This window comes from Hyaena hyaena, unplaced genomic scaffold (genome assembly GCF_003009895.1).
Source record: "Hyaena hyaena isolate Hyena2069 unplaced genomic scaffold, ASM300989v1 scaffold_242, whole genome shotgun sequence".
Taxonomy (NCBI): domain Eukaryota; kingdom Metazoa; phylum Chordata; class Mammalia; order Carnivora; family Hyaenidae; genus Hyaena; species Hyaena hyaena.
Genome location: NW_024080869.1, coordinates 270,153 through 294,822, shown reverse-complemented (window position 1 = coordinate 294,822; position 24,670 = coordinate 270,153). Strand labels below are relative to the sequence as shown.

The 24,670-nt window shown below is 36.2% G+C and overlaps 1 long non-coding RNA gene across 1 annotated transcript in view; it reads right to left on the bottom strand.

The window, feature by feature from the left end:
- Positions 1–11,453, bottom strand: part of LOC120239802 — a 153,064-nt gene extending 141,611 nt beyond the window's left edge. Inside the window, exon 1 of the long non-coding RNA XR_005530512.1 lies at positions 11,405–11,453. This is a non-coding gene — a long non-coding RNA (uncharacterized LOC120239802). The remainder of the gene's footprint in view (positions 1–11,404) is intronic.
- Positions 11,454–24,670: the final 13,217 nt, after the last annotated feature.

The following is a 24,670-nucleotide window of genomic DNA, read 5'->3' as shown; positions in this document are numbered from 1 at the left end:
TCCAGGCACCCCTGAAGCTTTGTGTATTCAAAATACCTGTACCACTTACCCCTCCCGCATTAGCCCAATGTCTTTGCTCCTTCAACAAGCCAGATTCAGAGCCACCTCAGGTTCTTTATCTTAAGTTAGTCGTTCTGCCTGTAATGCTCTTTCCCTGGCTTTTAGCCTGGCTCCTTCTTGTCATTCAGATTTAGCATCAATATACCTGCTTAGTAAATCTTTGTGAACAACCCAGTCTAAAGAAAGGCCTCAATTACTTTCTTTCACGTTAACTTAACTTTTATTATAAAATCATTAATTCCTAATTTATGTTTATGATCTTTCTTTTTCCACAAAATATATGTTCCATGAGAAAAAGGGCTTTGTTACCCTCTTTAATTTTACTTCCTTAGTGCTCCGAACACACTGCTCAGGCCTGGCACAGTAGCTGTCTAGTAAATGTTAGAAGCAAATAAAAGTAGAAAGTAGTTTAAATCAAACATTTGAATTTAATCAATGAAAGCATTCTACCTGAACTCTGTCTTTTAAATATATTTCTTAATTTTTCCCTGAGCCCATAGTCATTCTTTAGGGTTTGTCTCCTTATAGTTTGACAGCAATTGTTATTGAAAATACTTAAAATCTATGTTGAATGATCACACTAAGGAATGGATACATACATACACAAAAAGGTTATGAAATTTTAGAGAAAATAATTTTCAGAGAAACAAAACATACTTAAGCAGGAATTAAACCATTAAAATTGGTCCCAAAGGGGTTAATATTGAAAACCTTCCTGAGATGGAAGAAAAACATGAGCTATCTTAAGAGGAGCTCATTATTCCTTTTTATTTCTGCATCTCTTTTACACACACACACACAGATTCATGTATGCATAAATGACCATTCCAGTTGGGCCAGTAAAGCTCAGTTTCATCATGTAAACTTTCTAGAACCCATCCAAGGAAAACCACTGCATTTATAAGTCCACTGTAACAGGTCATCAAGAATACAGTCTTTTAAGTCAGCTGTCATCTGTATAAGTAAGAGATATAAAATTTTCAGAATAATTTGATATCAATGCCTCATTAATTCAGTATTTCTTCAGTATTTCTCATTTATAGGTATTTCAAAATCAAGTCTCAACATAGACAGAACCCACAGTTCTCTATGGCTGACGTATAAACATACTGTCTGTGGTCTCAATTCAGGCTGCATCTTTAATCCATCAGTGGAGAATGAGAGAGTAGAGGGTGTGGATAATAATACTGATACCTGGACTTCACCTCCAAAGATTCTGATTTAGTTGGTCTGGAATAGGACTTGAAGCATGAGGTTTTTTGTTTTCATGTTTTTGTTTGTTTGCTTTTAATGTATACAAGGCAGTCTCCAGTGAAGCCAGAGTTGAAATCTCTACTCCAGGACAGTGTTTTTAAAAATGTGGTTCCAAGACAAGTCTCCATCAGCAACACAGCTTACTTTTTTCCTAGAAGTTTTCTCCAGGTAAACCTGGATCATCCAGGAGTCAGCTCACAAAATCTCTATCACTGATATGTTTATACTTTAGAGATGAGGGGAAGAGATGTAATACCAAATCACTAGAATGTGATTAGAATTTAATAGAAATGCAAATTCTTGGACCCCCAAGTCAGATCTTCTGAATCACAATCTTTGGGTTCTCTAGAGTGAATTTCTTTCTAAAACAGTGATTTACCAGCCTTGTAGTTAAAGGGGAAAAAATAGGCCAGAGTCTGTTTGTTACATGTTCCACATTCATGCAGCAAAGCATCCTTTCAAACTAACACTCATAAACTCCCAATATCCATTTCCAATGTGACAAATCTTATAGGGGATCAGAATATGCAAAACAAATGTCAATGTCTCATGTCACATTCTTCCCCTTGACAGTTTGCCAGCTCAGTAAGATGTAAGTACCACGTGAACAGGCTCATCCTAACAATTTCTCCAGGAACATGGATCAGAGATAAAGTCCACCAGCTTTCTATCTATGGTATTCTTCAAGCTCATTATACGCATAAGAATATATTAAAATGAGTACTAGAGAGCATTTAGGATAGTTATAAAGGAAAACTAGAAATAATGCCTTAATTTAGGGAAGGAGACTGTAATGAAAACTACTTTGCCCAGGAAAATAGAAGGTATAATAGACCTACTGCATATCCATTAGTCTTGAGCCTTCTTTGGTACCATCTGATCTATTACTCAATGGCTATACAACCTTGGTCATTTCACCTAATAATTTTAAACTTCAAACCTCAGTTCCTTCACGTATAAAACTTAAATAGTAGTCCTTGTTTATAGAACAGTTGGATTTCATGAAATATAAGCATTTGTCAAAGTGCTGAACACATAGTAAAAACATTAATAGTTAACATTTATTGAACACTTACTATCCCCAGCTATGGAACTGACTTGGAGTCTAACTCCCCCTCCATTATGAGTTGTTTAGTCCTCAGGCTATTAGGAAAACTCACCCTTCATCCTGTTCCATTTAAAAGGGACATAGTCTTGAATAGCTTTCCATGATCCCAAAAGAGATGGCTCACCATCGAATCTCAGAACCATGTAACCTTAAACTGACAAAGTCCCATGCTTTACTTATGTTGCTGCATCATTGCATCTCATGTAACTATAGTTCCAGTAGGAACTTACTCTGAGATTTTACTCAGTACACCTGTTTGAAGAACATCACAATAGGCTCAGTCTCCATATTACACATCACCAAAGGCAGGAATTTCATGTAAATTAGTAGGAGTTTGTCCTACTGTTTTGGCAGTTGGACAACTGAGTGGGCAGATTTGATGCTCAATGCTAGAGGACTTGTATTTTTTGGCCGCTGTGTAGCTAGGCAGGCTTTACTTTTACCTTGTTCTACAGAATACTATGCTACTTGCTTGTGAAATTGTATGGTGGAAGATGGCTGTATTCTGCTGTTAGGGTAGTCAACTATCTTCTTATATAACTGAACCTTAGCATCAGTCTTATGTGGTGTATAGAAAGGCTTATACTCTTCCAGGAATTCGGAAGAAATACCTCAGAACTTCTGGTAACTGTCTCACCTGAATGTTCCTTTTTCCAACTAGTTATTTAAGGCCCTGTCATTGATAAAATATCTTGAAGTATCTGAGTCCCGAAAAGCTGCCTCCCAGTCAGGGTTTCTCAGTGGCGTGTCTGTACATGAATGCCAATGTACTGGACTGTTTGACAATCAGGAAGCATTCTCTGAGGCCTGCAGCAGTGTGGAAAGTACTGTCTACTTTTCCTAGGAGCTTCACCTAGGTACAAATGGATCATCTGAGAGTCAGCTATAGAAAAATCAATATTCTTAGTATGTGTATACACCAAAGGAGAGGGGAAGAATTGAAATAGCAATGACTTTTTTGGGGGAAATAGTTAATTTGGAAATAGTTATATTATTAAATTTTGTTGCTAAGAAACAATTTATGCCTTACATGACTTTTGATCTTCTCATTTTAAAACATTGGAAAAGGATTATTCTAGTCTATCTAAAACTCTCAGTATGTTTCCTTTTTGGAACGTTTTTGTTAAAAACAAAAAAATCTGTTATTCTTCTAAAGAATTTAATAACTGATAAACATTAGGAAGGCATCGATTCTTCAATGAATTTCAGTAAGATTTTTTATATAGAATTGGTAAATGGAATTTAAAACCAAAGTCATGTGTTTTTTTTAATGTTTATTTTTTAGAGAGAGAGAGGATGAGCTGGAGGGTCAGACAGAGAGGGAGACACAGAATCCAAAGCAGGCTCCAGGCTCTGAGCTGTCAGCACAAAGTCCAACTGGGGACTCAAGCCCACAAACTTCAATATCATGACCTGACCCATCAGATGCTTAACCAACTGAGCCACCTAGGTACCCCGAAGTCATAAGCATAGCTGCCAGTTTACTTCTATTTAGATTAATTTATCGTTGGTAACTTTCTTCCACTCCCCCAGCTTTATTGAGATATAATTGACATGTAACATTGTATAAGTTTAAGGTATACAATGTATTAATTTAATATCTTTACATATTGCAAAATGATCACTAACACAGTAGTTAGCTAACACATCCATAACATCACATAATTACCATTACTGTATTGTGGTGAGAACAGTGATGATTTACTGTCTTAGCAATAATGAAGTATATAATACAGCATTATAATCATCATACTAGAATGGTGTTTATCAGGGGCAAGGGGTAGAGAAAATGAGTAAATGTTGTTCCAGGAGTAAAATGTTCCAGTCATAAAATGATGGAGTTATGTGGATTTTTTTCATGTCTGGATTTTTCTTACAGCAGTCTCTGTATACTCTGTAACATTTGCGCAAGGAAAAGTCTATGTTTTAAACAAAAAAACAGTATGTCTTGGGTTTGTCATCTCTTAAGGTCTTAACAGATGTTGAGGATCAGAGGATTTCAGGTTAGAATTATGGACAATAAGAAGAGGGAATTATGTGATGACAAATGTTAGAAGCATGCAAAGGGATATATATGTTTTTCTATAAAGGGTTTATACACACATGTAAAGGATGGTGGCCAGCACAGACATTGCTATGCTCTTAGCCTGCCTCTGCCTCTTGGCCTTTTACCACTTAGGTGAGGGGAGGCTATTACTTAGACCCACTGGACTCTATAATAGTATACCACCATCATTAAGAATTTTTTGTGTATAGTAAATGTTGTCCTTCAAAATTACCATTTTGGGAGATCATGCATTCATGTCAATGATAGTATCTTTTAGAATTGCAATTGCATTGTGTCTTTCCAACTAAAAAATTAAATATCACTAAAGTATAGTCACATTCAATTTCCATATTATGCTGATATTGTTAACATAGTATTAACCATATTTTGCTTTTGTTTTGTTAATACCGTTAACATAATATTAACCAATTCAACCATCCACATCATTCACTAAGCTTCTATCCAAAATGATATTCAATTGTTTCTAAAACTCAAATGCAAACTGACACAAGATATTTTCCACTTTGCAGATAATTCATAAGAATGTGAAAATTTTTCTAAAACAATTTCAGTAAACCAAAAATAATGAGCCTCACTAGCAGAATGAATAGGTGTCCAGAGTTGCAAGTCAATAGTTTTGAAGGAGTATCATTTATTTCAATCTTTGTTGAAAAAATCATGTTTATTATTTTTTTATATCCCATAACTCACATTTAGTACCATTTATCTAGATGAATTAGGCATGGGCTGTTAAAGATACAGGATTTTTGAAGCTGAATGAATATTTCTACTTTACATCCAATTTTCTAAATAATAAGCATTTCTGTAGGCAATATTGTCCCAGTCAGGATTTATTCTCCAGTTTTAGACACTCCTCACAACCACAGAAGGCCATTTCCAGTATGAATTTCACCTACCATTCTAGTTTAACTTTGTTATCTTCTACTACCCTACCCTCCAAGACCTCTAATGAAATAACCTCATAATCAGTCACTACTTCTGCTTATTCTGCTTTTCCTCATGCTCATGTCTTGACCTCTAATAACTTTCACCCTCAGGTAGCCACTTACATGCAGCATGTTCCCAGTAGAATTTGTTTATACTTGAGCACTCTTCTGTGTGATTGTTTGCCATGTACTTATCTATCTGACTGGATTGCTATCTTCGGAAGTTCAAAGCCTGTATCATATGGACCTGTATATCCCCAATGCCTCTGGTGATACCTAACATATGTTAGATAGCTCCTCATAAGCATCTGTTTCATGAATTAAAATAATTGATATAACTTTATCTTGGTAATATGGGGATTTACATAAACTTTACTTCTTTAGTTCATTAGATAACAGTCTTAGTTGCTATTGAAATGTTTAGGGCAAAATATATGTCCTGTCCTCAGTGGTCTAAGACTGTTGTTTTGGGAAAGTGTGAATTTTCCTAATTTGGAGGAGCTCTTACTATTAAGTTACCTCTTTGCATTTTCCATTTGACCTACATTTAAAAAATCTCAGCAGAATCTTATTTAACAGCAAAGATATGGTTGATGTTTGAATCACTTTTTCTCCAACTGCCTCATGTACAAGTTTTTAAGCTGTTAACAAATCGTATAGGCTCTCTTGTGTGTTAAAAAAGCCTAAGTGCAAATCAGGGTTCTTGCCTACAGGTATCAGTAGTAAATTTTATTAATTCATTTATCAAGTATTTATTGAGACATATTTGAAATAATGTAGTAAATTCTGAGGTTTTTAATTTTTTTAATGTTTTAATTCTGAGAGAGCGAGAGTGAGCAGGCGAGGGTCAGAGAGAGGAAGGGAGATACAGAATCCAAAACAGGCTCCAGGCTCTGAGCTAGCTGTCAGCACAGAGTCCTACGCAGAGCTTGAACCTGCAAACTACAAGATCATAACCTGAGCCAAAGTCAGATGCTTAACCGAATGAGCCACCAGGCACTCCACTGAGGTATTGATAGTAAATAAAACAGATTCAGTCCTTGTCTGTATCAATGTTACATTCTAATTCTGGGAAAATACCTCAGTCCAAGTTAAAAAGCATAGTATATACAGAAAAATAAACAGTTTGAAACTCTGAAAAGTCTAAGCCTTTGGATACCTTATAAACTTACTTGATAAATTGTGAAAAATCAATGTATTTGTTAATGGTGTATAGAATAAGACAAAAAATAAAAATGGAACTAAGATAGGGTTGTTTGAAAAGAATCAACTGACAAGACATTAGCTAGACTCTCAAAAAAGAAGGCTTAAATAAAATCAGAAACAAAGAGATACTGATACCCAAGCAATACAGGTGTTATAGGAGACTACTATGAGTTATACACCAATAAATTGAACATCATAGAAGATATGGTTAAATCCCTGGACATACAACTTGACAAGACTGAATCATGAGTATATAGGAAATATGAATGGATCAATTACTCATAGGGAAATTTTTTTCTTAAATAGTTTATTGTCAAGTTGGTTTTCATATAATACCCAGTACTCATCCCAACAAGTACCTTCCCCTATGCCCATCACCCCCCTTCCCCTCTCCCCCACTCCCATCTGCCCTCAGTTTGTTCTGGGCATTCAAGAGTCTCTCATGGTTTGTCTTCCTCCCTCTCCCCAACTATTTTTCCTTTTCTTCTCCCTCATGGTCCTCCATTAACTTCCTCCTAAACCACCTATATGTGCAAAAATATACTCATAAGGAAATTTAAGAGTAATGAAAAAACCTTCCCAACAAACAGAAGTCCAGGACTAGACAGCTTCACTGATCAGTTCCATTAAACATTTAAATAAGATTAAAGAGTTAATACTAATGTGTCTCAAAATCTTCTAAAAACCTAGGAAATGGAATACTTTCAAACACATTTTACAAGGCCAGCATTACTCTGATATCAAAACCAGACAAGGACACCACACACACACACACACACACACACACACACACGTGCCCAGATTACTAAGAAACACATATGCGAAGATCCTTAACAGATATTAGCAAAGTACATTTAATAATACATGAAGGATGATATCAAGATCAATGGGATTTCAGAGATGCAAAGATGATGGTTTATCTGAAAGTCAATCAACATGATACATTAACAAAATGAAGGATAAAAATCTGATGATCATGTCAATAGATGACAAAATTCCATATACATTTATAGTAAAAAATATTCCCAGCAAAGTAGGTATATAAGTAAAATATTGTAACTTAATAAAAGCCATATTTTACAAGGCCACAACTAACATCATACTCACACAGTTTAAAGCTGGAAGCTTTTACTCTAAGAGCACGAACAAGACAAGAGTTCTCACTCTCACCTTTTATCCAACATAAGAAATCCTAACATGAGCAATTAGGCAAGAAAAGGAAAAAAGAAAAAGAAAACTTTAAATTGCAAAGGAAGAAATAGAACTATTACTATTTGCATTGGATATTTATAGAAAATATTAAAGCTCTACCAAAAAACTTTTGGAACTGATAAAATTTCAGTCAAGTTGCAAGATACAAAATCAATGTATAAAACTCATTTTCATTTTTCTACACTAATAACAAGTTATCAGAAAAAAATTAAGAAATTAATTTCACTTACAATTGTGTCAGTGACAATACTCAGACATAAATTTAACCAAGGAGGAAAAGACTTGTATACTCAAAACTTTAAGACATTGATGAAAAATTGAAGATGCAAATAAATAAGGTATTTGTGACCATAGAGTCAAAGAATAATGTGAAAGTGTCCATGCCCAAAGTAACATGAAGATTCAATGCAATCCCCACCGGTTCCAACGACATTATTCACAGAAATAGAATGAATGATCTTATAATTGGTATGGGATCACAAAAGACCCTGATGAGTCAAAGAAATCTTAAAAGAACAAAGCTAGAAGTATCACAATCCCAGATTTCAACGTATACTGCAAAGCTATAATAATAAAAATAGTATAGTACTGACACAGACATGTAAATCAATACAACAGAATAGCTGCCCAAAAATAAACCCAAGTTTATATGGTCAAGTAATATACAGTAACAGAGGCCAGAATGTATAGTGGGCAAGACAGTCTGTTCAATAAATGGTGTTGAAGAAGTTGGACAATTATATGCAAATGAATAAAACTGGACCACTTTCTTATACCATACACACACAAAAGAAATCAAAATGGGTTAAAAACCTGAATGGTCCAAAAACCATAAAATTCCTAGAAAAATAACAAGCAGTAAATTCTTAGACACTGGCCTTGCTGATGATTTTTTGGACTTTATCACAAAGCAAAAGCAACAACAACAATAAAATGGGGCTACATCAAATTTAAAAGGTCCTGCATCACCAACAAAATGAAAAAACGTAATGAATCTAAGATATTTTCAAATCATGTATCTGTAAGGGTTAATGTCCGAAACATATCAAGAACTCCTACAACTCAATAGTGAAAACACACCAATTTTAAAAGATAAGAAGATCTGAATAGATATTTTCCCAAAGAAGACATACAAATGGCAAACAGGTACATGAAAAGATGCTCAGCATCTCTAAGCATAAGGGGAATGTGAATCAAAACTACATGGAGGTATTCTCCCACCTGTTAGAATGGTGATCATCAAAAAGACAAGTGTTGGTAAGAATGTGGAGCAAAGGGAATCATTATGGACTGCTGGTGGGAACATGAACTGGTACACCCACTATCGTTAACAGTATGGAGTTTCCACCAAATTGAAAACAAAACTGTGGGAGCCCGACAGTGACCACGAGAAAGCGTGGTTAGGGACACCGGGATGTGCCTGCACATGGGACTCTCTGCTTGGGCAGATCATGCCTGTAAACAGGACGTTCTGCCAAGAGGCCTGCACACAATGTCCAAGGTTAATGATCTGCTCGCACACGAGGGAACATGCCCTCCTTAGAAATAAGGAGGAGGATATTAAAAAAAAAAAAAAAAAAAGAAATAAGGAGGAGGCTGGAGTTGTGGGCAGGCCTCTTAGTAAACATGTTGTGGTCGCTTCCTCCCTTTGCTCCCCCCTGTCCTTGGAATGTGTTTGGCTACTTGCCCTTATTTGGTAAAGGAATGCATCTTGTAGATTTCAGTTTGTATCCAGTTACCGGGGTATAAAATAAACCGCAAGGGGGGCTTGCATAGAATTGTTCCTCCGGCCAGAGTTGTGTCTGTGTCTGTCTTTTGTGTGTGTCTTGTCTTTGTGTCATTTTGTCCGCAACACAAAACTATCATATAATTGAAGAATTATACTTTTGAGTATTTATCTCAAGGAAACAAAAACTATCTCTGAAAGATATATGCACCATTATGTTTATCACAGAGCCAAGAAAGGGAAACAACCTAAGTGTCCATTGACACATGAATGAATAAAGATATTGCGGATATATGGATATGATGCACGTATATTCATGCATACATGTATGTATATATTTATGTATATATGATGAAATATCATTTAGCCATGAAACAGAAGGAAATCTTGCCATTTACAACAAGGATGGCCCTTGAGGACATTATGTTAAATGAAGTAAGTGAGACAAAGACATATGTCATATGATCTCACTTGTATGTGAAATCTTGAAAAAAATTAACCCTAACTACCTCTAGAGAAGACAGTGGCTGTTAGAGGTGAGGGGTGTGGGAGGATGGGCAAAACAGGTATGGGGATCAAAAAGGTACAAATATTTAGTTATAAAATAAGTCACAGGGATGCAGTGAAGCTTTGTGACCATAGTTAGTACTCTACTGCATCTTCAGATGTTGCTAGTAGAATGAATCTTAGAAGTCCTCATCACAAGGAAATTTTTTTTGTAATTATGTATGGTGGCAGATGTTAACTAGACTTATTGTGATCATTTTATTATATACAAATATAGACTTATTATGTTGTATACTTCAAATACATTACAGTTCAATTATACCTCAAAGACAAATACCATGTATTTTTTCAGCACCTATTGAACAGTTAGGATTGTGATTGTCTGCTAGTAACAAGAATACGGAGGTACATGGTTGCAGTTACTAATGTAGTGCCATGTGTAATAAAATGTCTGACTCCCTTTTTGGTGTATAACTACTGACAGCTTTTAAAATCTCCCTTCCCTATCCTCCTGTGCCACATCTGGGCAAGCTACAAGGAAAGCCCACTTGCTCCTTCCATTGGTGCTAGTGAAGTTCAAACCATGCAATCACCAGCAACTAAGTTCAAACTGTGTAGGAACCTCCACCTCGGCTCTACTTCCTAGCCACAAAATCCAGGACCAATCATCCCCTGCCTTTGCACAAGCCATTTTTATATCTGCTTGGTTATCTTTCTTAATCTTCTCAGAAAGATTCAATATGTGAGGAATGTATCTCTTCATATCTTCTTGGTGTATGTAGTAGTATCAGTCTCCATATTTGAACCAATTTGGGTAAAAGCCCATCCCATCTGTGTAAGTGATCATGATCCTGTAATGCTATCTTTCTGCTTCACCATGATGAAAGTATGTTATTTTTCATCTTTCTGCTGGTTTTTCTGGTCTCAAAATAGCTTCTATAGCTTCAATCTTTACATTCACATTCAAGGTCAGGAAAGGGGGCAGTAGTGTTCTTGCTACATCTGCCTCTTTAACAGGACAATTATAGCTTTCCCATTGTCATTGGCCAGAAATGTGTCATCACTATACTTAGTTGTTGAAGAGTTAGGGAATTCAAGCATTTGGACATACTGCTACCCTAAACAAAATCATAATTTTATGTACAGAAGTGTGACTGGATCCTGAGAAACCAACTGTCAAACAGGCCAAATAGGGGCCAGGTTGTACAATGTGCTAGAGATATAACTATGAGTCAAATCATCCATAGTTCCTTATAGAACTGCCTAGTAGGGGGAAATCAAAATAACATCAAATGACAATTATACTTGTAATAAGTGCTATAAAAAATAAACTTAACTTTTTCCAACCTCATACAGTAGAAGGTAGGACCTTGTCAAATGCGTCCATCCACACAACATGGATCGGGAGAAGAAATCTAAAAAAAGAAAAGACCATTTCTTGTGAAAGGAATATCATGTGTTAAACCCTTTGTAAGGAAGGGTTACAGTTCATCTGGGAAACTCAAGGTTAATATGGCTAAAGCACAGGGGAAAATGTGGGAATATGGATGTGTGGACACAAGCTGGTTAATAAAGAGCTCATAAAAAATACACAAGGAATTCAGTTGGGCAGATGCTTGGGCATTATGTTTACAGCCTCAAAGCTCTTCTACAAAAATGTGCTCAGGGCTTTACACACAGCAATCACTGTACACCTATATAGTTCTTCAGTAAAAGGAGAAATTTTAAGGTTACTAAATTAGTTAGGAATTAATTTTGTCATGTCATGTCATTTCAATAAAGGTTTATCTGACACCTCCCAACTCCTTATGACGAAGCAAATATGAACAAGATAGATCCTTCTTCCTATTGACTGGCTGTTAAGGAACCTTAAACAATCAGATCATTCATATCTATATCTATAATTATATTTATGTATTTATCACCTTGGGATTCTTGCAATGGGGATAAAGGAGTGAATGGTCAACTCCTTCCCCATTATTGACCATAAATTTCATTTTCTACTAAAGATGAGGGGCTGTAGTGGCTACATCAGAAGAAAATTGTTTCTTTGGATCTGGATACTCAGATCTGAAGGAGATGATAAAATAGTAGAACATGTTCCAGAAAATCAATGGGATATATCAACAAGCTAGAGTTACATAATGAAGTCTAACTAGAGAATCAACATGATTTTGTATTTTCCTGTTTCGTACTGGATGATCAACTGAATATAAAACAGCCTGAAAACTTGGAGAACAGTAAGGAAGAAAATAAATCTTCCTATAATTAAATTTTACTTGACTCTGCAGAATGTTGACTAGGTTTAGCATTCTGCATAGGGCAACCTAGGAGGTCATTTGTGAATGCTTGGATCCTTTTCAACAGAAAGTGAGAGGAATTTCTATAAACCCTCATCTATATAGCCTTAGTGTTCTAGGTCTTATTTTCTAGAAATATCATTTAAGGAATTATGTCCTTAAACTTGTTTGTAAACCTCAAAGCACTTAAAGCAGTGACCACAACTGCTGATGTGTAGGTATTTACTTGACATAAATTTTTATCAGCATGTAGCCCTTCTTTCAGGAATATTGGCATTGTTCTGAACAATAACCTGTATTAGAGGTTTTCAAATCTACAGTTCTTTGTAGAATCATGTCCATGTGAACCAATATCAAGTACTTAGAATGGAATTAATAAGAGTTTTATTGATTCAAGGTGCATTGCACCAGCTGTCAGACACAGACCAGACTCCTTAGCTATTCTTCACCCTGAATTCATAAAGAATAGCATCCCCATAGGACAATTTTAATTGGAAGCATATTTCCCCCATAATGCAAACTCAGGGTCACAACAGGTAACCTGAAAGATTGTTCCACCATATGTTATCCCCAGAAAATATATTCCCCAAATATCATGATACACAAGGGGCAAAGATTACATAAGTCTTAAGATAAACTTCCCATCAAGACAGTTTACCATAACCAAATGGTTGGGTTTCAAATGAAGGCAAGATGCAATTTAGATTCTGTTATACATTAGTAAAATGAAAATTATGTTATCCACCTGTTTGAGGGCCTGTTACTTTTATGCTAAGCTTCAAGTGTGCTTCAAGATATTCAAGGATGGGAATATATGGTCATATATTCTAGAAGCCAGAAAATGTAAGGATTTTTATTACAGTAAGATTAAATGTGCAGTACCATTTTCTCAGACTTCAAAAGAAGTCCATTAATAATGTAATTTGATAACAAATCAAAGTCTCAATTAACACAAGATACTTTCCAACATTTATGTTTACTTAGAATTTCATTTGAAATTTTAGGTCAACATTCAAAGTTTAGGTATTAAAGATAATTTTAGTTTCATGAGGAAATTTTAAGTTTAAGCCTTCAAAAATGATAACATTAAACACAAAAATTTTCAATTCTAATAATTCTATTTCCAAATCCCTGGTATATAACTGTCTAGGCATAAATAATAATCAAGGCTAACAAATACCTACCTTTTAAGTACTATAATTTAAATCATAGTAGGTCTTAGTTTGGGCAGCTATAACAATGTACCACAGACTGGGTAGCTTATACGCAAATTCATTTCTCATAGTTTTGGAGGACGAAAGTGAGATCAGAGTTCCAGGATGGTTAGGTTTTGGTGAGAGCCCTCTTCCAGGCTGTAAACTGCTGACTTCTTGTTATCCTTACATGGGGAAAAGAAAAGTAAAGAGCTCTGTGGGTCTTTTTTATGAGGACACAAAACCCATTCCTGAGAGCTCCCCACTGATGACAGAATTACCTTCTCAAGGCCCACCTCTCAATACCATCACATGGAAGGGTGGGTAGGATTTCAAAATAGGAATTTCAGAAGAAATACAACCATTCAGTCTCCAACTTAACACTACAGTTTAAATGAATCAATTTGTTTGTTACTTTTCTACTAAATTTAGGACAGCAGGTAAAGAGTGCAAATGGAATGTGTTGTCAAAATGCTTTAATGTTGCTGTGACTGATATTATTTTAATTACGCAAACACCTTTGCAAATTAAGTCATCCTACTTGACTTTCAGCTCTAAGGGAGCAGGGTTTTTACACATCCAGGTTTACCACAAGCATGGATATATAATTGGACCTCAGTACTTATTCAATATATTGGCTTCATACACAATTTCATAAGTGGTGCCTTAAGAAATTATACTGGAGTAGGACAATGGGAAGCACATTTATATGTGAAGGGAAATGGCATCCAGGAAACCAAAAAGCTACCTATCCTAACAACCCAAAAATGGTTTTAAGCACTGTGGTCAGTGATTGGTTAGACCAGGAAACTCATGGCTTGCTATTTTTATACATAAATTAGTATTGTATCTTTCTATTCTATTTTCATACATAAAACAATGGCACCTTAAAAAATATAAAGGCAATTTCTAGAATTGACTTTAATACTCCCTTTGATTGTCACATATAAATATTCATGTACATAATATTTATATTTCAGAAATCTGGTTTGAACTTTTTCAGCTATCCTAGGTGACCTCTCATATTGGTTTTTCTGATCACCTATTGACAAGTGCCCCCAGACTGCAGGTTAATTAGTTACTAATGACAAAAAAAAATCATTGGCTTATTTGAAGCTACTTTGGCCTCTTGGCAGTTGGTTCCTCACACAGATTTAGAGGAAAACTCATTTTCATCAAATTGGAATTTCTTAACACTGGAGTGGTAATATGGACCATTCAACTTCTCCTCAGCTGACGTTTAAATTTCAGTCCTCTCCTTATCCCGGAGAACTTCTGAAAACACATGCAATACAGTAACAAATACAGACTGAGTTTGGAGACAGAAATCCATTCCAATTCCAACTCAGCCCACTATCTATTTTGTAAACTTGAACAAATTTCTCACCCTCCAAACTCTGTATTGTCATCTAGTATGTACCAAACAACTTTGAGCATTAAATATCTGTCTTAGAAAAATGCTGGGTTCAGAATAATTACTTAAGTGCTACCTATTTTGATGGACTGTCTTACTGTCTCGAAATATGTCCTGAGCTTCTCTGTAGCAACAACTGTACTTCCTTGCATCATTGATTCAGGGAGCCTTACTTGCTTTGGCCAATGAAAGAGGGCATGTGTTATTTCTAGATCAAAGTTTTAAGACACCAGATATGCTTTGTCATGATTTCTCTTTTCCCTCTGGTGGTATTCTGGGGAGAAGCTGCTTTATCAGCCTGGACCTCCCAGTGAAACAAACAGAGCACAGTTAGAACTTAGCTGTACTCAACTTGTAGTGTAAGAAATAAACCTTTGTTTTGTGATCCACTGACATTTTGTGACTGCTTGATCCTATAGAATAACCTAACCTATTCTCTTTGATATACTTATTACTACTATTATAAATAAGATCAATAATGAAAGCATAAAATTATAAAAGTCTGTATGATCAGGGATATTCTATCAATGTTAGTCACAAATTAAACTCAACTTTTTCTATCAGCCACATTATAAAGGCAAACATTTAGGTATTCGATTCAGTGTCCATTATATAAAAATAAACCAGTCACTAAGGGCAATCAAGCTACTAGTTCAGAAATATGAACTATGTCACATGGATTTTCACCCACACAAAAATGTATGTATGTATGTATGTATGTATGTATGTGGCTAACAAATTAAATCCAGTGTGAGGAAATTGCATGATTTCTGTTCTTTTTCTCTGACCTGTGGCAAGGATGACTATGGTTACTTGCAAAATGATGAGGCAATTACAACCACCAAAGTCCAAATTTGAATGAATCTATAAAAGCACTGCCTTACAGTTGTAAATTTGGGGTGCTCCTTACTATAACAGGCACTCTGGTTTTCTACTTGCAGTAGAGGTAAGATAGTCTGTGAAATGGAAAGAGATGGTAGCAGCGTGTAGTCCCCCACTGCCTGTAACCCTCCTTCGTGTTCTTCTCACTTGCTCTCATCTACTCTTTCAACTTCCCTTGTCCTTATTTCCTCTTTCATATATTAACTCTAGCTTTCAGTTGAGCCACTGCATGTAATAGAAACATAATAGGAAAATCTTAAACCATCAAAATTCTTCCCTTATTTCCCTTGAATTGTGATTCTCTACAACTAAAACAAATGAAGCAACAATATTCATTATTCCGAGGATTAAGGGTACAGTCTTCGACTAAAGAAGTCCATGTTCAGTTTGAGCTCAGAAATCGATCTTCTATGGCATATCATAGTAAAAATGGCAAAATACAAGGACAAAGAGAGAATTTTGAAAGCAGCTAGGGAGAAAAGGGCCCTAACATACAAAGGGAAACCTATCAGAGTGGTGACAGTCCTATCTACTGAAACTTGGCAGGCTAGAAAGGAATGGCAGGATATCTTCAATGTGATGAACAGTAAAAATATGCAGCCAAGAATCCTCTATCCAGCAAGCCTGTCATTCAAAATAGAAGGAGAGATAAAAATCTTTCCAAATAAACAGAAATTGAAAGAATTTGTCACCACTAAGACAGCCCTACAAGAAATCCTGAGGGGGACGCTCTGAAGGAAAGGTTGCAAGGAACAAAGATACCAGAGACACTACCACAAACATGAACCCTACAAAAGATACAAAGACTCTAAACCCACATATTTCAATAATAACACTGAATGTAAATGGGCTGAATGCTCCAATCAAAAGACATAGGGTAGCAGAATGGATAAAAAAACAAAATCCATCTATATGCTGTCTACAAGAAACTCATTTTAGACTGGAAGATACCTTCAGATTAAAAGTAAGGGGATGGAGAAATATATATCATGCCACAGTTTGAGCTCAGAATGTAACTTTTTCAAGCACATGAACAAACAATAGCATTGAAAGCCAGGATTCGTTGAGGGAGAAGTATTTTCTAAATTTTATTAATTTTCCTATACTTATCATGATCCAATTCTGGTACCTTTGAGCAGTAGGGCTGTACCAAAAGGCATAGCATAAAAAATAGGGAAAATATGCTACAAGAAAAGTCCACACTAAATAGAAACTTTCACGAAAGGAGGAGAAAGGGAGAAGCAGGAGGTTCCTAGGGCATCTTTTCCTGACCCCTTCTTAACCATTCCTCGCCACTCTCTCAATCACCATCCCATCTCGTCCATGGTCAAGCTCATCATGAGGAACAATGTTAACACCCATCTAAGTTTGCGGAAAATGACAGTTTAAGAGGTCTTCGTATTTTTTCCTCTCAGGAAGGCATACATTAATTATATTGCCAAATCAGCATGTCACTGAAACTCTAATATGAAGGAAGCCATGACTCAAGGAGGGATTTGAAGTTAATTCCAATAAAATACTGTGTAATATAACAACATGCAGAGAGAATAGAAGACAATTTTACCCCTCAGGAGAATGTGGGGAGGCAGAGATTCTCCCTAGGGAATCAAAACTGGCCCAGGCTTCAAATAAAAAAGCTGCCTGTTCAAATGTGTCTCACATTAAGCAGTCAGATTAATGATTATATGTTACTAATTAGTCCCTATGCTTGGAGGAACCATAACCAAAATCTGATTATCTTCACCAATTCCCTTAATATTTATATAGAGATATTATTTAGTAGTTATCTTTCTTTTTAAATGATTCAGACTTAAACACATAGAATCTATTTGTGGATATGATTAGAAATCAAGGTTCTTTTCCCCCAATTATCAAGATATAATTGACTTAACATTTGTCGACCTTAAACCTACACATGTGATGATTTGATATACTACTCTATTCAGAAATGATTGCTACCAGGGGCGCCTGGGTGGCTTAGTCGGTTAAGCGTCCGACTTTCGCTTAGGTCATGATCTCGCAGTTCATGGGTTCGAGCCCCACGTCGGGCTCTGTGCTGACTGCCAGCTCAGAGCCTGCAGCCTGTTTCAGTCTGTGACTCCCTCTCTCTCTGACCCTTCCCTGCTCACGCTGTCTCTCTCTGTCTCCTAGAAATAAATAAAACATTAAAAATTAAAAAAAAAAAAAAAGAAATGATTGCTACCAATAGGGCTAGTTAACACCTGCATCACCTTGCATACTTACACTTTTTTTGTTGTGGTGGTGGTGAAAACGTTTACTCTCCTAGGGACTTTCAAGTGTATGTAAACTGTTGTCTTGTTAAGATGTTCAGACAGAGAGAACAAGGTAGTGGAACAAGAAGATCCTGAGCTCATCTCTCATGAACACACTCAAAATAAACTATGTATAACCTAAGTCTTTGTAAAAATTACCTACGACTGGCAAAGCAGATTTTCTGCAGCTAAAAGGAATGAAGAAAAGGCCACAAAGACACATCAAGATGGGTACAAGGGGAAGAGGTACAATAAGGAACCAAACCACTCCTGTTTGTGGATCACTGACACACCAGGATATCACAGGCAATGGAGGCACTCTGAGAAACAAGGCAATCAAGCCCTAAATCAGGCAATAGCAGCCATGAGGACCTTCTCTGGGAAAACAAACCCTCAACTTAAGGCTTTGAAAAACCAGTGGGAGTTAGCTCTAGGAGAGCCAGAGGGCAGCAGGAAAGCAAAACTCTGTTTTTCAAGGACAGTATGCTAGGTCGCTTGGTCTGAGACCCAGCATGGAAGCAGCAGTTTGAGCAGTGCTTGGGGTATTTATGAAGAATCACTGACAATTTTCAGATGTGAACCAGAGGATCAAGGATCTGCAGGAGCCTTCTCTGGTAACAGAGGTGCCGTCAGGTACTATTATTCTTGCCCTCTTGTAGCCTTGCTAACTTGACATTTATGGCAACCAGTTTTGACACCACCTATGTTGTTAGCAATATTTGCCTAGCCCAGTGTTCCTCTGAGGTCCCACTCTACCCAACCCACCTTTACAACAAAGTGACTCTCTAAAGCACCTCTTACTCTGGCACACCCAGTAAGTAGCCTCAGTTGGGACCAGCATGCCCTAGAGCTACTACTGCCCCACCACATTTGGCCAGCAGCAGTCACTAGAACTGGCACCACCCCACCTCCAGATTACTTGGAGTATTTCTGCCTAGTGGAGGAGGGATGGGGGCCCCACCCGCACACCCACAAAGACTGCAACCAGACAAGCCCTGCTCAACAATGCACCGAAGGCAATAAGAGCTGGTCTTTCTGGACAGCCAGGCTAATGGCCATGGCAGTCATAGCCTCACCACAAGAGGGCACATGCAGCCCACACAGGACTACCCCTGGAGCATCTGGTTCTGGTGACCAGGAGGAATTTATTACTGGACCCCACATGATGCCTTCTACCTAAGGCCATTACTTTCAAGACCAGGAGATACAGCTGAACTACTTAAAACATAGTGACAAACACAGGGTCAAACAACCTGAGGAGAAAAAGGATTGTGATCCAAACAAAAGAACAGAACAAAACCCCAGAAAAAGAGCTAAATAAAGGAGACAAGCAATTCACTTGATAAAGAGTTTTAAGTAATAGTCCTCACGATGCTCACTGACCTTGAGAGAAGAGTAGATGAACTCAGTGAGAAATTCAACATAGAGGTAGAAAATATGAAAAGGAACCAAAGCTAAACAATATAGGAACTGAAATATAAACTACACTAGGGGGGATCAACAGAGGATTAGAAATTGAAGAATGTATCAATGACATAGAAAACAGGGTAGTAGAAAGCACTCAAGCTCAACAACAAGCAGGGGGGGAAATGAGGATAGTTTCAGAGACATCTGTGACAACCCCAAGCATACAAACATTTGTGTTACAGAAGTCTCCTGAGGAGAAGAGACAGAAAGGAATAGAAAACTTGTCTAAGAAGTAACTAAGGGGCACCTGGGTGGCATAGTTGGTTAAGCATCTGGCTTGTGGTTTCCATTTAAGTCATGATCTCACAGTCATGGGTTTAAGTCCCATGTTGGGCTCTGCACTGGCAGAGTGGAGCCTGCTTGGGATTCTTTCTCTCTTCCTCGCTCTCCCTCTTTCTCTTTGCCATTCCCTATTCACCCTGTCTCAGTCTCTCTCAAATAAAAATAAACTTTAAAAAATAGCTGAAAAACTTCCTATCCTGGGAAAACAAACAGACATCATGTCCAGAAAGCATCTAGAATTGAACAGGATGGACCCAATTCACAGAATTCACACACACACACACACACACACACACACACACACAGTCTCTCTCTTGGTCTCTCTCCCTCTCTCCCTCTCTCCCTCTCTTGGTCTCTCTCCCTCTCCTTCGGTCTCTCTCAGTCTCGGTCTCTCTCGGTCTCTCAAACAAACAACAAAAACTACAAGCAAATCGTTACATACAAAGGAACCCCATGTAACTATTGGGTAGTTTTTCAGCAGAAACTATACAGGCCAGCAGGGAGTGGCAGGATATATTCAAAGAGTAAAAAGGAAAAAGAAGATCAAAACCACAATCAAGAATACTCTACTTGGCAAAGTTATCCTTCAGAATAGAAGATATGATAAAGAGTTGCCAAAATGAAAGTTAAAGGAGTTCGTCACCACTAAACTGGTCTTAAGTATTAAGAGAATTTAAGTGAAAAGAGCCATAGCTTAAATTAAGAAAATTATGGAAGGAAAAAATTTCACTGGTAAAACCAAGCATACAGTACAGGTAGTAGATCAATCATTTATAAATTGGGAATGAAGGTTAAAAGATAAAAGTAGTAAAAATTATATCTACAAAAATTAGTCAAAAGTATCAAAATAAAAATATTTTATATCATATGTTTGCACGTATAGGAGGATTAGGAGGAACTTGACGGAGGAACAAGGGGGAGAAGAAGGGCGGAAATGGTGGGGGAAAGGGAGAGAGGCAAACCATGAGAGACTCTTGAATGCTGACAAAAACTGAGGACTGATGGATGTGGGGGGGAGGGGGGATGGGCATGGAGGAGGGCACTTTGGGGATGAGCACTGAGTGTTATGTGAAAACTAATTTGACAATAAACTATTTGTAAAAATAAATAAATAAATAAATAAATAAACTGTTTAGAAATGCTAAAAAAATAAATAAAAATATTTTATTATATAACTATGTATAATATATTAAAATATTAAATATATATAAATAATCTATATATGACATCACATACATAAAATGCAGAGGAGGATAAAAATGTAGAGCTTTTAGAATGTATTCAAATTTAAGTAACCATCACTTTAATATAGACTGCTATACGTAGCATATTATCTATGAACATTTTGGTAACCAAAAACCAAAAGCCTATAATAGATCCACAAACACGAGACAGGAATCCAAGCATAATATTAAGAAAGTCATCAGACCACAAAGGAAGAGATCAAGAGAAGGAGAAACTAACAGAAGAACTAAAAAAAAGCAACTAGAAAAGAAATAACAAAATAGTAAGTACATACCTATCAATAATTAAATGTAAATGTAAATGGTCTAAGTACCTCTATAAAAAAAAATAAAGGGTGACAGAATGGAATTAAGAAGAAAAAGACTCGGGGCGCCTGGGTGGCTTAGTCGGTTAAGCGTCCGACTTTTGCTTAGGTCATGATCTCGCGGTTCGTGGGTTCGAGCCCCGCGTCGGGCTCTGTGCTGACTGCCAGCTCAGAGCCTGGAGCCTGTTTCAGTCTGTGATTCCCTCTCTCTCTGACCCTCCCCTGTTCACGCTGTCTCTCTCTCTCCTAGAAATAAATAAAAATATTAAAAAAAAAAAAAGAAAGAAAAAGACTCATCTATATGCTGCCTTCAAGAGAATTCTTTCAGACCTAATATATATTTTATATTATATTTTATATTTGTATATATTATATTATATAAAATTTATAAAATACTATATATGTATGTATATACATATATGTATGTATATATACACATTATATATATATATATATATATATAATGCCAGGTTAGTAATACCTAGATCAAACAAAATAGACCTTAAAATAAAGACTCAAGACTGTAGTTCTGTTTTTAATTTTTAAAAAATATTTTTAAATGTTTTTTATTTCTGAGAGAGAGAGACAGCGTGAGCAGGGGAGGGTCAGAGGGGTGGAGGAGACCCGTAATCTGAAACAAGCTCCAGGTTCTGAGCTAGCTGTCAGCACAGAGCCCGACACGGGGCTGGAACCCATGAATCATGAGATCATGACCTGAGCTGAAGTTGGACATTTAACCGACTGAGCCACCCAGGCATCCTTCTATTTTTACTTTTTTGAGGAACCTCCATTTGGTTTTCCAGAGTGGCTGCACTAGTACCCTACAACTTAGAAATTGCACTACTAGGTATTATCCAAAGGATACAAAAATGGTAATTTAAAGGGGCACATGCACCCCAATGTTTATAGAAGCATTATGAGTAATAGCAAAATTATGTTAAGAGCCCAAATGTCCATCAACTGATAAATGGGTAAAGATGTGGTACACACACACACACACACACACACACACACACACACACACTAGAATATTACTTGGTGATCAAGAAGTATGGAATCTTGCCATTTTCAACACTGTGAATGAAACCAGAGTATATTATGCTAAGCTAAGTCAGTCAGTCAAAGACAAGTATCATATGGTTTCACTTACATATGGAATTTAAAAAATACAAAAGATGAACATAGGGCAAGGGAAGGAAAATAAGATAAAAACAAAGAGTCTGACAGATCATAAAAAACTTAAAAACAGAACACAAACTGAGGGTTGCTGGAGGGATGATGGGTGGGGAAATGGGCTAAATGGGTGATGGGCATTAAGGAGGGCACTTTTTGAGATTAACACTGTTATATGTAAGTGATGAATTATTGGGAGATCTGCTCCTGAAACCAATACTACACTGTATGTTAACTAACTTGAATTTAAATAATTAAAACAAAAAACAAGCACTGTAACAAGAGCCAAAGAAGGCCATTACATAATGATGAAAGGATCCATCCAAAATAAAATAAAATAAAATAAAATAAAATAAAAATTTAAGTATCTGTTCACCCAACATAAAAGCACCAATTATATAAAGGAAACATGGATATAAAGGGAGACATTGACAGTAATATAATACTAGGGGAATTTAATACCCAGACTTACATCAGTGGATATATCAGACAGAAATTAGTAAGGGTATGGCAGCTCTGAATGACACATTAGAAGGCCTTAACAGATACAGAACATTCCATACCGAAACAGAATGCACACAATTTAAGTACACGTGGAACATTCTCCAAGATGCATTATATGCTAAGTCACAAAATGAGTCTCAATGGTATGATTATACTTATCATATTAAATATCTTTTCTGACCATAATGGCATGAAACTAGCAGTCAGTTATAAAAAGAAAACTAGAAAAAACCCACAAAGTGGTGGAGGCTAAACCATAGTCTATTAAACAACCAATATGTCAATGAAAAAATTCAAAGATGAAAAATAAAATATACCTGGTGGCAAAGATGGAAAAATAGTTTAGAAACCTTTAATACAACAAAAGCAGTTCTAAGAGGAAGCATAGAGGGATACAGACCTACCTCAAGAAAGAAAAATATCAAAAAAACTAACCTTACACACAAAGGAGGTAGAGGAACAAAAAAAAGCCAAAAGTGAGAAGGAAATAAAGATTAGAGCAGAAACAAATGAAAAAGAGACAAAAACAATTAGAAAAGATAAATGAGACTAAGATATGATTCTTTGAAAAACTTAGATTGAGAAGATTCATGACACTAATAAAACATCAGCCAGATTTCAAGAAAAAGAGCACTCAAAATTAGGAAAGAGAAGAAATCACAAATGAAATCAAATAAATACAAAGGATTTTAAGAGACTAAAAAAATATGCCAAGATTTTGGACAACCTAGAAGACATAAATTCCTAGAATCACATAATCTTCCAAGACTGAATAAATAAATCTTCCAGAATAAATAAAATTTGAGCAGACCAGTTAGTCACAAAATTGAGTTGGTAATCACAAAACTCCCATAAAAATAGAAGTCTAGAACCAAACAGCTTCACAGATAATTTTTCCAAACATTTGAAGAGTTAATATCTATCCTTCTCAAACTATTACAAAAAATTAGAGGCAGCAAAATTCCCAAATTCATTTTACAAGACCAGCATTAACCTGATACCAAAACCAGATGAAGACACTACCCCCACCCCCAGAAAATTACAGGCCAATATCACTGATTAACAGATAAAAATCCTCAACCTAATTTAACAATACATTAAAAGATCATTCACAATCAAGTGGGATTTATGCTGAGGATACAAGACAGATCAACATATGCAAATCAACCAACATGATTACCATACTAACAAAATCAGAGTTAAAAACCTTATTATTTCAATAGATGGAGAAAAAACATTTGATAATATTAGGGAACTATTTATGACAAAAACTCTCAGACAGGGTATATAAGGGAACATACCTCAACATAATAAAGGCCATATATGACAAACCTACAGCTAATATACTCAATGGTGAAATGTTGAAATCTTTCCAGATCAGAAAAAATACAAGGATGCCCACTCTTACCAATTTTATTCATCACGGTTCTAGAAATCCTAGTCACAGTAATTGGACACAGAAATAAACTGTATTGAAATTGATAAAGTAGTAAAACTGTCACTATTTGCACATAACAACATACAGGGACTAAACTCTGAAAACTTTAGCAAAAGCCGTTAAAACTA